Source organism: Anastrepha ludens, chromosome 5 (assembly GCF_028408465.1).
Source record: "Anastrepha ludens isolate Willacy chromosome 5, idAnaLude1.1, whole genome shotgun sequence".
Classification (NCBI taxonomy): Eukaryota; Metazoa; Arthropoda; class Insecta; order Diptera; family Tephritidae; genus Anastrepha; species Anastrepha ludens.
This window is the reverse complement of record NC_071501.1, coordinates 79,474,757-79,489,708: the sequence shown is the minus strand read 5'-3', so window position 1 is coordinate 79,489,708 and position 14,952 is coordinate 79,474,757.

Sequence of the window (14,952 nt, the reverse complement as noted above, 5' to 3'; positions counted from 1 at the left end):
CAGGGTTAAGGTTAAACGGCTGTCCAGGCAGAGGAAACGCTTGGACGAAGAAATAAAAATTCTTCATAGCAGAGGAACTAATAGGACAGAGTGAAGGAGGAAGAGGGGAGGTTAATGGCTGACGATTGAACGATGAATTTGTTAGCGTTACTTTGGTCAGGTAGTTAGTATAAAGGCCTGCCAAGTTGTCTAAAACCTACTTCGCACGATATTAGGGCAGCTAAAGGAAAACACGGCCACCTCTGCCTCAAACCAGCTGAAGCAAAAGTGATTCAAAGTTCTGGCGAACAGTGTCCTGTTAGGGCACCCACGAAAATCGAGTGCTGAGATTTTGAAGAAGATCCTTCGAACGCCTTCAATTCACACGTGTCCAGAATGATTTCGCAATCTTACAAGTTTGTATACTTCCCCAGCGCTTGCTGAGTTGATGCGAAGCCCAGACTTCCAGGAGCAGTCCGCAGGTGGTCAAAAGGATTTCATCTTCCTACGCGTGAAAATTACCTCACATGTCTCTTGTCTAGCCAGATCATTCGCCTCGCAGTTGCTTGCAGTGTCACTGTGACCAGATATCCAGATGAGCCTTATAACTTAGAATTCAGATGCGATTAAAAATGAAGTTTGGCATTCTTCGACCAGTTTCGAGTGCACCATCATCGAGCCCAAGGCCCTGATAACCGCTTGGCTGCCGGAGTAGATATTTGCTTCCGCCACAGTTATTATATCTCCAGATGAGCAGTCAATTAGTTGTTTCTTTTGTTGAAGTAATTGAGAGTTATTCTATAGATTAAAGGCAAGTAATTTATTAAGTATTCTTTTTGACTTCACGTTTTCCTCTACCGACCATCTTCATCTGCTTTTCGCTGCGCCAATTTGTTTACACATGAAAAAGTTTTCGACATTTTTTCACAAAGCGAGAATCGTCACGGTTGTGTAAAAATGCAAGTATTTCGTTTCGGTCAACTTTTTTTTCATATGAAAACACTTTATTCTTCTCATTTTTTCAAAGATCTTGAATCCTATTGTAATGGAAATGAAAAAAAAAAATTAATTTCACCATTTCATAAAAGTATAATTCATTCTAAAGTCGCCTGGTATAGTGTGGACTATCACCACAAAAAACCTGGCATAGAGAGATTTCATTAAAAGGAATAAGAAATATTAGTCCAAAAAACTGCTAACTCGAACTCCACAGGCCACATTATATCAATTTTTGATGGTATTCATAAACTTTCGTTAGTCTATTCAATACTTTTGCTGCAAGAACTGCGAGACGTCCAAAAAAATCGATTGAATGGAGCATTGCAAAGCCATCATAAAATGTGTTCGTAAGGACTAAAACTATCTGAAAACATTATCTGTTGTTTATGAAACGTGAATTTTGAATCTGAACTCCAAACTAGCCATCAAAATGATAAACGAAGGTCACTAGAAATAGTCACATCAAAAAAAGGCGTCGAGAAAAGTGAAAAAAGTAGATCCTGCTCATTGTGCTCGAGTTGTGCATAAAAGATTTGTACAGTCAGTCCAAGCAATTACTGGATACATTTATTTGAACATCTTAAGAGATTGGGGCAAGATTCTAAAATCGATTTTAAAAAATGCAATAAAAAATTTGAATATAAAATGAAATGCTTCAGATAAAAAAAATGTATAAATATTCCTAATTTGAATTTTGGCGCTGCCTGACATTTTTTTTTTAACATTTTGAAAAGTTTTTAGTTTCGTCGAAAAAAAAAATTGTATAAATGTAAATTAAAAATTCCAGCTCAAAACGTACTGTAATAATCTGCTTTCTCTTTAGAAAATTCGTCGTTTTTTGGACATAGTTAGGTCAGCATTTTCGCTTAGAATTAAGCGTAGAATCCAAGTATGCTATACTTTTTGAGTCAGGTTAAGCTGTAGCGGCTGTCTACTATGACTGTGACATCGGATATAAAACTGTAAATATATAATAAATATGAAAATGATAGCCAATAATTGGAGAACTTGTCTGGATCTTCCTAAAACCATTGTGAACTTTTCAAAAAAGCACTTCCTATTAAAAAATAAAATAAAAAAAAATTGGTCGTGTTATTTTGGAACAGAGAGTTTACTTAAGACTTGGCTTCAACAAAAAAACACTTTGAAAAACAAACACTTTGAAAACACAAAAACAAAACAAAACACAACTCAATTAAAATGGCAACACTTCAGTTATGCAGGTGAAAATAAGGTAGAGAAAAAATTCAATTTTCAAAAATGTGCTGCAGTCAATAAGAACTTGCAATTTGTCATGTGCAATGAATTTACAAGTACTCGGAGCACACACACATACACACTCACATGTGTATGCCTAAGTACACATATGCATACAGAAGTATCACATTTAGTGAGTATTGGCGAAAAGTTTGGCTGAAAGCTGAAAAGGAAGTCGAGTCTCTCAATTGAATTTGCACTTCATCAGTTGCAACAAAATAAGGCAAATAAACATGAGCACGAGTGGAGGGGGGAACAGGGGGTAAAGCAATCAAATGGGTCACTACCATAAGCAGCAACAGCAGGTGGGACGGATATGAAAGAAACGAAAGTGTTGTGTTATGCTTTCAACGGCAGCACCAGCAGCAATGGCTACAAGCACGTTTGCCAATAACAAAATGATGTAGATAAATTTTTCTTTTTGACGATAAACAAACCGTGAAGCGAAAACCAACTGGCAATTTAACATGTACTACGAGATGGCATGCGAGTACAACTGCTTGGTTGTTGCATGCAACCAAGCGCATTGCTGGAAGGGAAACAAGAAAACCTTGTAAGAATGTGTAAGCAATAGCATAAAGGAAAAGTGAAAAAAATAATAAAGTAAATCGTTTATTGGAAAATACAGTGCATTCGGTTATAGTGTACGTTTGCGTGTTTGTGTGTATTTTATGCTTTATTCCATTGCATGTTGCCAGTGCGTGCGTTTGCGACTGTAATTGCGTACTAGCAAACTTTTGTCTTCGATAAAAATCAATTACATTGTACGATACCGAGAAAAGTAAGAATTTTTACCTCATTTAAACTGTGTACCGTAGAATGCAAGGTGCATACATGCAAGTAGTCTAGTTTACTTTAGAGATTTTCGAATACAAAGCAAGAAACACAACTTCGAGGTATGTGGTGAGACTTGCAACATTTCAACTATTCCACTTACCAACAACACCATTTGTCTCGCTTATTAACGAAGCTTGGTTTAATAACAAAGGTAAATGTTTTGATAGGGTTGGTGTTTTTTCTTACACTATTAATCTCGTGTTTCTGGCATTACTCATACGCCGTGGAGCACACAGAGTGATTCCATGCCAAGGGATGGAGTATTTGGGACATTGTCTTAAATTTTACTGGACATTGGTTTATTTATAGGCTTGATTAGAATAGGCAATCAATTGAAAAAAATTGAAATAAATTTTATAATTTTGAGACATATTCATGTGAAAATATAGGGTTTTTCAGTAAGAGCGCTTCAACTTTTGAACTTTTTTGAATAAAACACAAACGGTTTGACTTTTTTAACTAATTTTTTTTTATTATCGAGTTTGAACATATACATTTAAGTATGAAATTCGATTTCTTTTGCATGACCACCGCGTGCACGTTTTACGAAGTCCAATCGTTGAACCCGATTTTTGACCACTCTTTTGCATAAATCGGCCGAAATTCCAGCAATTTCGCGTTCAATATTGGCTCTGAGCTCACAAATCGTCGCCGGCTTGTTACTGTAGACCAATGACTTCACATAACCCCAAAACGGGACGGCTTATTAAATGGACCGTAAAATGGCCGTAATGCTCTTAAAGTAGCAGCAACAGAATGATTATTTTCATAAAAAATTTGCACGATTTGCAATCGTTGCTCAAGTGTGTAGCGTTCCATGATGAAATGTATACTAAAGAAGTTTACAAATGACAAGCGAAAAATAAAAAATAATGCGTCGTTCGCCCTCCCTATCGGAAAAAAGTTGAAGCGCACCTATTAAAAAACCCTATACCTATGTAAAAGGAAATGAGCATGGATTCGACACACCCACAGAAAACCAGCCTAAGAAATACCAACGATGGCCTTATAATGGAATACAGAAAGGTATAGACGCAGGGGAAGACCAAGAGGAACCTGACAATGCCTATATGACGAAATAATTCTCAGCGATCTCACCTGGACTCAATTGAGGCGAAATACAAGCGATAGAAATATTATATGTGGAAATCGTTAACTTTGGCCCAATCGGCGCTTAAGCAAATAATAATAATTCATGTGAGAAATTTCAGACGTGGAAAATTATGATATATAGTTTTTTGAACTGTAGTTTTTCTTTTTATTGTTACAAATTTTAGGATGAAATATACCTTTTAAAAGTTTTTTTGGGAAAAGAAAGAATTTTTTTTATTAAAAATGTTTGGAGAAAAATTTGACAAAAAAAATTATTTCATAAAAATAAATAAAAGAAAGAAGAATGTTTAGAAAATTCGAAGATATTTTTTCTTTAGGGTTAACCTATTTTATTTTTCTACAAATTAATTTCATCTTCGCAGAAACAAAGCTCGATCGAGGATAAATACTTCAGCCCATGTAATAGCTCCAACAACAAGAGGAAGAAATGTTTCATTAACTAGCGGACCCGACAGACTTCGTTCAGTCAAATAGATTTGTGGTAGTTTATATTTCGACCTTGAGACATTTTTACTCTACTGACCCTCACACACCGCCCGATCATTATGGCGACGGTTCTGTTCAGGAGAATTAAAGAAAAGGGTCAGCTCGGGTAACCTAAGAATCTTCGCTTCCACGAACTTTGGCCACCTTGTTGGGACCCACTAAAAACCCCGACTGGGAAGTTTGCTAGAGGGCTTCAAACTAAGAGGGGAACTCAAGGTTCAAACCTGATTGAAGAATAATCTAAAGGGATAGTGGGCACCTAAACGTGACAAATATTTATAAAGTGGGTGCTTCAATGACAAAACATAGAGATAATTAATTATTTATTATTATTATTATTATTAACATAGGGTTAATAGCCGATATAAAACATAATGAACATAATGATATTAAAGAATAATGAAACAAAACGTATATAAGTATTTTCAGTAAACGCTTTATTGTAAATCAAGTGAAACATAATTATTAACCGAAATCTGTTTTATTTTTATTGTAGTGCTTTATGATAGACAATGTTTTTTGTTTGATTACCTGGTGAATATACAAACAAATCTGATGGTTTTCCAACACTGGAACAGGCAACATGCAATTGACCATGTGAGAAACATGGGTTTTCTAGATTAATTAATAATGTTTGTCTTTTGTTTTTCTTAGCACATGTTTATGTTCTGTTCTTCTTCAAATACGTATGGTTATCTTTTAGTATTCTTAAAATATGTTTGGATTTGTTCAGCTCTGCATGGTTATTCTTAGAATTTACTTAACTAAAACAGAAGAAAGAATATTACGAGGCCAATCAAATCAATAGCTCTTACATTTTCTGACTTTTCAATTTGGTCAGGCTCACGTTATTATCACTTTTGTGTAAACGTAAAGCGCGAACACGCACACACACGAACGCGTAATATTTGTATGGGAAAAATAAAAGGGCTCTTTTAGGGTTTCCCGGAAATTATTCGAACTTTTCTCGCCGTAAAAACCAACCTTAGACTTCAGGGAACATTTTAAAAAAAGGATGGTTAAGATTGGTCCATGCGTTGTGGAGTTATGCGCTTACCAACACATTCTGCTATTCATTTTTATATTATAGAAGATTTTAGCCATGAATTTAAATGGTATTATACATTCTCAAGTAATTTCTAACTTAAAAGTGAATTCAAATGTTTTCATGTTTTACATCAAGAATGATGGATTATTTAATAAACTTCCTGAAAGTAACATCGTAGAAGCATGATTGGTTCTGGATAATGCCAGAATCCATAAAACTCGGGAAGTACGCGGAAAGATTAGTGAGACTAATCGTACGTTATTTTTTCTATCACCATTTTCCCCCATGATAAATCCTATAGAAAAGGTATTTTCATAAATAAAATTGTCTGCACAAAATTTGCTGGCCGATCCACAAAATAATCGAAATTTATACAGACCATTGAAGAATCAATGACCCCTTTTACTTCTACAGATTGCAAAAATTAGTACGTTGACATGTCTAGGAAACTACCGCTGGCTGTGGCAGAAAAACCGTTGCATTAAATGCTTTGTCCAAATAGCTTTATTTAACTTTTTTTGATTCTTATTCTTGTTAGTATTCATTTTTTATTGTAAATTTTCAATGCTACATTAATAAACTTTAATCTGAAATTAAAAATCTTTAATTTGAATTAAAAAAAATTTAATTTGAAGTAAAAAAACTTTAATTTGCTTTAAAAAAATTAAAAAAAAGACTTTAATTTGAAGTTAAACACCTATATTTATTTTTCTATAATCTGCAACATTAGCTGCATAAGAGCTACCAATATCGACTCCAGAAAGTGGCGAACTGTGTTGTTATTTCTGTTCAGTATGGTTTGGCAAGTCGTCATGACTTATTTAATGCGAAAATATCGCTGAAAACTTACAAAAACAAAGTATGTTCGTGAAGGTCAAAGAACACTGTTCGTGAAGGTCAAAGAACACTGGTGGCATCATTGGTTCTTATTTCTTTCGATATAAGGAAGGATCTGCCCTTACGGTAAATGGCTAGCGCTATCGAACCATCCTAACTGAATTATACTTTCAAAAAATTAATCAGCTAAATAAACATGGATGATATTGACTGGTTCCAACCATGTGGCGCAACTTGCCTTCCAGCGCACTTAACAATCGATTTATTGCCATATTCAAGCCACTAAATGGTACCATTGTCAGAGTTATTGGAAAAAGTAGTCAAAAATTGGAATGATTGCATGGAATATAAAACTTATAGCCGGGACGGACATATACCGTATACATACCATATTCAAGAAATAAATGCGATGAAATTATTTACCAGGTTATAATATAAAAAAATTTATTTCAACAATTTTTGTTTTTTATACTGTAATTTTAAGCTCTCAAACTCTTAAAAATCACCCGATATTTGAAAGTTTTCATAACAACTTTTAATCTCCGGAACCAGTTTGGCGGGTAAATTGATAGTTGCTAATCTTGCTATTTTTTCAGAACTTTGTATGACCGCTTTCAATGATACTGCATACAGAGATTTCTCGAAAACACTCGTCAGTCATTAAGTCAGTCATTCAGACCCCATGTTATTAAAGTATTATAGTTAAAATCCTTCCACACCCATGTGTTGTTGTTATTTACAAAACCAGCTCCCATTATTTTATTGTCCCAACTGGTATTCTCAGTTCCTAGTTCTACGCCTTTTGCTTATAGCACATCCAGTTTACCCAGTTTTCTACGACCTTGGTGACGGTTTCCAGCTCCATCTTAAGAATGACTTGCTTCATATTCGCTTTAAGTGCAATGACATCAAATCGTAGCTCCGAGGTGGTCAATTGACATCGCCGAGATGGCTAAGAACGCGATTACCGAACCTGGTGCGCAAATCATCGATTGTGGCATTGGCTGAATAGTATAATGCGCAATTTTGCTGAAATTAAAGGTCGTCTAAGTTCATGACTTCGCTTTCCAGTAAACAGAAATCGGTTCTTATGTCTCTGTAACTCTCGCCTATGACCAAAATGTCGATGCCTGCAAGATTTTCATAAAAAAAAATTTGCCAATAATGCCCCTCCAAAATTACTACCAAATTGCCACTCTCTGAGGAGCCAATGTATCACTTGTTATAATAGCCACCGAGATGAAAATGGGCTTAATCAGAATGGATGATTTTGACTTCTTCTCAAAGTTGGGTTGCACAACATTGACTTCAGAAATAAGTTTGCAATGCAAACGCTTTTGCGTTCCGCCGATATTTGACTTTCTGTCAAGATTTCCAGTGGGAAACCGCATTCCCGGTCATAGTAAAATAAGATTAAGAAAAAACATAGGTAGAATTTTTAGTAATATAATATAATTTTCAAAATTTTTTATATATTCTTTTTTTTTTTTCCAGGATAGGATATACTTTTTAAAAGGTTGTTTTTTTTTTCTAATACAAATTTTTGGAAAAATTCAAGATAAAAAACTCATTCTTACAAAATTAAGTTAAGGATAGAAATAAAGGAAATTTGAACATACTTTTCATTTACAGTTAGCTTATTTTATCCCTTAGTGCACTTGAAAGTGTTCAAAAGAACTTTTAAATCTTGCAAACAGCTTGATTTTATGGCTGAGGACCTGAGGTTTTGAGCCGATTCCGAAGTGTAGATAGTTTTTCTATGACAACCTTTTTCGTGGCAGAAATTTTCTTAGAGGTTTTGCTGCTACTTGGATTATTAGGACTCTACAAATCTCAGAGCTATAAATATGATGCTGGAGAATTCTAAATTTACTTAAAATATGCGCAGGGGCTAAACATCTTCATTATGACCGAAATGAATCAAGTGCTTATTGTTTATTTTAGTGTTTTGAAAATCTTCTATGCAAGGCACTAAGATCTAGTACGCTTACCATTACTTAAGTGGTTATATTGTAAAATGTAAATTTCTCCTGTTTAGTGCATTAAACATTCTACTCATTCTTGCTGTGGAAACAAATTTGTACGTATCGATGCTTTGAAATACACACATACATACCAAGCGCGCATGTAAGTATGTATTCGTATATGTTAATTCGCCCTGCAGTCAACCAGAATACATAATGAAAAGTTACTACCGGTTTAATGGATTTTAAATTAATTGAATTTGCATTTACACCTGTCAGTAGTACATTTATGTACGTAGTACTAATATATTTTTTTTTTTTTTTGTTTTTTACTTTCTCCCTCTGTTTTGCGCTGTATTCGCAAGAGCATGGAAGGTAAATTATTTATATTAAACACTCCACCACTAAAATAGATAAGTGAGTCGGAGTGCTTCAAAATGACTCAAAAACACTTTCTCTGTGTAGAAAAGATTTATAAAGGATTTTCGAACGTACTTCTTTTTTATATTTGCTTTTTGTTGACAATTAACGCTAGTATTTATTAAATGTTGATAATGAATTCTCAGCTACTTGGTTTTGTTAATGAAGAGGAAATTCTAAAAATAAAGTCAATAGAAACTCTGAAAAGTCACATATATTCGCGTGTTTATACTTTTGCGAAATAGTGAGTTTCAAGACCCTTCTTTCTGAGGATATTTTTCAAATGAGTTCATAATTGTTTTTTTTTTTAAGCCTAAATAGAATAATGCTTTGATATTACAAATATTGGGTAATCGAAAAAGTGTTTTCGTATTTCGAATCAAACTTCAACTTATTTTTTTATATTTAAAACGAACTTTATTAAACCAAATATGTACCATTTTGGTCGACCACCTTTTGCCATTTTTCTTCTGGAGACATTATTCCATCAGTGTAAAACTTGTGTGGTTTTTCGGCGAAAAACTGCGACAAGTAATTTTCACAGGCTTCTCTTAAAGCCAACTTTACTCCATTAAGGGCGTTCTGCATTGATCGAAACAAATGGTAGTGCGATGGTACAAGGTCAGGGCTATTTGGTGGATGCATCAAAACTTCCCAGCCAAGCTCTCCCAGTTTCTGTCGAGTCATCAAAGATGTGTGTGGCCTAGCGTTGTCCTGATGGAAGACGACGCCCTTTCTGCTTTCTGCATAATTTCCTCGACTTTTTCAATGACAGGTCGACCGGAGCGAGGTGCATCTTTCACATCGACATTTCCAGAACGGAAGCGAGCGAACCATTGTTGTGCTACACGAACTGATACATCATCGTCTCCGTAAACTTCACAAATTTCATTGGTGGCTTGCGTGGCATTCTTCCCTTTTTTATACAAAAATGTCAAAATATAGCGAATTTCTTCATTAATTTTACTCATTTTTGAACAGCTATAACATTTTTTCAACTTCTCCGAATTTAATTTTTTTTCGGTGAAATGAAGCTTAAAATGTTACCTTTCTAACACCATATGATATGACACAATGTGTTTGGCAGCACTGGAGATAGATAACTCCAAATGCCTAGGTCTTTAATCTGCTTTGCAGTTTTCAGTTTCAGAACCTTCAACTATCGAAGCTTGAACTAGCAAAAATGATCATTGAGATCGGCTGCATAAAGGTGTAATTTCGAAAAAAGAAAACATTATATCATTAAAAAAAATTATAAAGAGAAGTGCGTCGAAAATACTATTTGTTTTTGGTTTCATCCGCCATTGCTTGGAATTTGAGTTTCTTGAAGGAAATAATTATAAGGCGCAAGTGCTTTCGTTAAAATTTTATATCTTGTTGTGGCAATTGCGTTATATTTTTATAAAAATTTCACAACTTAACAGTTTGCTTAAGGTAAGCTGAGTAGTTTTCATTAGCAAATAGGTACATATTTTTCATGCGGGGAAAATAACTTTTTAGGACAATATGCCAAGCGGAACGCAGCTACTTACCGAGGTGCGCGCTAGTATTCTAGTTTAAAGGGCATCGGGAGTCTGAGTGCGCAAAATGGCGCTAAAAGTAAATAAAGAGCATCCCTTTTTAAACATCCTGCTGGAAAAGAAAGAAAATTGCACTACGCACAGATAGACTCGGATTCGCCGATAATCATAAGTTCTGGGATGATGAAAGGTAATCCTTCATTTTTAGTGGAAGAAAGCTTAATCTCGTTGGGCCTGATCCTTGTCAGTAGTATTGGAAAGTTATGCTCGAGCCACGACAAACGGCGCTACTCCCGAAACCTCCACGGTGGCCCTTTTATGACCTTGGGTGCTTTTCGTTACTGTGGCAAGACTCTAATTTGTTTTAACTCGCATAAGATGAATCCAAAAATGTATGTAGAGAGCTTGGATACTCGTAATATTATATTGAATTTTGCTGAATAATTTCAATATGAGTCTTGGACGTATCAACAGGGCAATGCTCCAATCCATAGCGTATGCGTACAAAGGAGTTTTTTGTTGTCGAAAAATATTTCTTTGCTGAAGTGGACCGTAGTTAGTTCAATGGAGAGCCTCTGTTGTATTCTTCGCAAGCATACTTATAAAGGCGGACGCCAGTTTACGAACCTATTGCACCTTAAAAAGCTATTAAAGAGGGACGGGCAAAAATCTACCTAAGTGTCTTTCAGCCACTCGTAAATTCGACTGTTAATATCAAATAAAAAAAATAACGGAGGACTCACAAACTATTCAATAATTTTTTATATCAGTTTTTTAAGATTGTATTATATTTAATATAAGGTTTGACCCTTATGTCTATTTATTGTCATGCCCTTGAAAATTATTCAATTTTTGTAATGAAAGGCTCAAATAAATCCTTTGCCATGTTTTTTTCTTACATTTGTTCTCTTCTCTTATGCCGAGAGGTAAAAAGATTTAACTTATGATTATTGTATTACAAAAATTTCATTTTGTGTCCCATATAGCTATTTTGATTAGTGTACTTAATAACCAGCCTTGAAGCTATCGAACAGTCCTCAGAAAAAGTTCTAGGGTTTGAAACCGTAGACTTTCCAGCAAAAATCAGCTTTGTCTTTGCAATAGTCTCAAATAGGTAGTTAGGCATTTTGGAGTGATACTTGACTCCGAGCTCCATTGGAAGCTACACATTGAAAATCAGGTAAAAAAGGCCAGTATAGCCTTTTACTCCTGCAAATCTATGTTCGGTAAAAAATGAGGACTCAAGCCACAGGTCGTGCTGTGGATGTACAACGCAGTGGTTTTGCCAATTTTAAAGTTTCAATGTCTGGTTTGGTAGAGCATGTAAAACTTTCCCTAGAGATTGCCTGAATGTCGTTTTGCACTTACTTCCCATCGACTTTTACGTTATTTCCATCGCAGCTCAAAGTGCAATCAGGTTAAAGGAGGTTGGCCTCTGGAGGCAATCTCTCAAGGGACATGGTAGCATTTTCGTGCAGTTAACACCGTAATTCTCCGAACTTCAAACATATCTCCTTATCCACAAACTAGAATTTGAGGGTCGTGCTTTGACAATTTTTCCAGATAAGCAGGATTGGATGGAGGGGAAAATCTGCTTCGAAGCGTGCACCTCTGTCTTCACTGACGGTTCAAAGAAGAAACCGGGAGTCGGAGGAGGGGTTTTCTCTAAATCAGCCAATTCATCTATCGTCTTTATTAACATATTCTCCGATAGCCAAACCTCGATCAAGGCTCTGGCGACGCCATGGGGCAGAACGAAATTAGTAAACTCCTGATCTCCTCCAAATCTTTTGGTTGTGCAGGTAACATTTCTCTGATCTGGGGCCCAGGACATAGGAACATAGAGGGAAATGAAATGGCAGCTAGACGATTAAGGTTACTGGTCGCTCCTTCCTTCGACAGCCTGCAGGACTGAGTTTCAATCTTCTCTATTACATCAACAGCTATGGCTGGCTGTAGATATCTGCCTGTTGGAGATCTCATATTGGTATCAAAACGGCGCCAGACTGGCACTTCAACCATTTTACATACTTACCTAGTCTCAAATAATTTCGAAATTGTTGTCCATTTTGTAATAAATCATAATTTGTGATGCCATTTTTATCACCAAAAGTTCGGAGTTATGTGAGCTATTTTCCAATTCTGCAGAAATAATTCAGCAGGGAGCGATTTATTAAAAATTAACATGAATGGCTTTGCGAGCGAGATCCAGTTTTTGAGAAGAACCGGAACAGAAACCTATTGAAAATTTAATTTTTGATGCATAGCCTAAATGTTTGTGAGGAGTCTTTATTCTTTGCTGGATTTTTTGTTATGAGAAATGAAGAGGGTTAGGTTAGCTAGGTTGCTTGTCTAAGACAAGACACTCGGCGGTCCTGTGATACATGTATTTTTCTGCTTCCCCTAACTAAGTTGCTTAAACCTTTTAAATCTTTTTAAAAAGGTAACTAGTCCCTCCAGTGAATCATTTTGAAAATTTCCCAGGATTCAGAGAAATAACCGCTAAGATTTTTGGCACGGCTTCTTTGAAGTGCAAGACATTCACGGAGGAGGTGTTGTACCGACTCAATTTGTTCTTCACCTTCACACCCATGAGGTACATCCATTCTACTGGCTAGGGTGCCAAGAGTGCAGTTACCCGTTAAAACAACTGTAATGACGTTGAAAGTTGATCTGTTGAACCCAGCGGACATTTTGTCCTTTTAAGATTCAGTTTGGGACAGAGCGCTTTTGAGGCCCTACAGTTAGTAGTCAGAGACCACCTTTTATTGATGATTGATGCGGGATCGTGCGTGTTTTCTTTTATCATGCTAGGTGCTTTAATCACTTCCAACGTCGCCTGAGGCGTCGACCGGAACGCACCTTATTCCTGCGCAAGCTATTCGTTGGACTTTTATGAGATTCCTTATGTAGGATTGTGCATATGCACCGCAGGGTAAGTTAAAATTATGTCATATAAATATTTGAATTGTTATCGGGCTATGAAGGCAGCTGAATGACTCTTTGACGCTGTTTGCTGATTATCCATGTTTCTAGTAGTAAGTATGCCCAAGGGCAGCGTTGTTAGCACTGCACGGACTTATTTAAAAGCAAAACAAATTGTCTGGGTCTGGAGCCGGATGGTACTTAAACGATAGTAATAAGTATCACTATTCTATAGGGGAAATGGCAACTGTTTCCCAAACGGAAATTTTTGCCATCCTGAAAGTAGCCAAATGGATAATCGAGAAGAGACGGATCGGGAAACAGATTGGAGTTTTCAGTGATAGTCGGGTTGCACTGAAGGCCCTGAGGAACGCGAAGCAAACCTCAAATATTGTTCAAGAATGTAAGAAGGAGCTTAATTCTGTCACAGGACAAAACAGGCTCTTGCTTATATGGGTTCCCGGACACTCCAGTGTTCAAGGAAACGAAATTGCCGATGAATTGGCCAACCGTGGATCACCAATAATCGGAATCAGTTCCCCAGGAATCATGAATTGGATCAGCGATTATGTAGGCAATTTACATAAAGAGCGATGGTCCGGTCTAGAACGCTGCAAGACTGCAAAGTGTTTTGTGACAAGTCCGAACAGAAAACTGTCAAACTTTCTACTAAAACTGGGAAAGAAAGACGTTTGGCTTATGGTCGGTATTATTACAGGGTACAGCCCATGGGGTCAGCATATGACCCCCATTGGAATCATTGAGGACCCAATGTTCCAGTCTAGCCTGGAGGAGGTTGATAGCTCTGATCACTTTCTCTGTGAGTGTCTTGCCTTTACTAGAGCAAGGCTACGTGTTTTGGGTTCCGATGCCGTAATAATGAGTAATATTCGTTCTCTAAAACTGAAGGATATTTACATATTTGCCATAGAATCTGCAAAATTCTAACAGAACTAACTATCTCTCTCTCTCTCTGTCTCTATTCTTTCCAATCTCTTGCTCTGATACTTTTCTTCTTCCCTCCTTGACTATCTACCCTCTTTCCGGAGCTCTTAATACAATGAGCTTTTTAGCCTGAGTGTTTTAGGAGCCACCAAATCTCTTGGTGCTCTTTGGCTGGACCTATTCAAATTTCAATTTCAATACAAATTGTACAAATAATTCTATAAGACGAAATAAAACAAAAAATGTTTGCTTCACTGAAATTTCTCTTCGTAAAAATCTACCCATACTCCTGCACCCAATACTTTTGGTTCCTGTAAGCAGTAATTAATGCAGAAAACAGACAAGTCTTTGTTAAACACCCTTTACAATAAATAAATATCGAATAACACAAGCGGAATAAAGCGCCAAAGGTGAACAGCGAACCGTCATTAAAACGAATAAATTCATGAATTACACATTTCGAATTACTACTTTTACTTTTACCGTTATTAGAGTTGGTGCGCTTGTGTTAACTCATTTCTATGAATTCTACAACGAAGATGACTTCTTTGAACGTTTCTGTTATTTCCTTTTCTGTCGAAAATTCTGTATCTTTTACGGTTTTATTATAAAGTAAATGTGG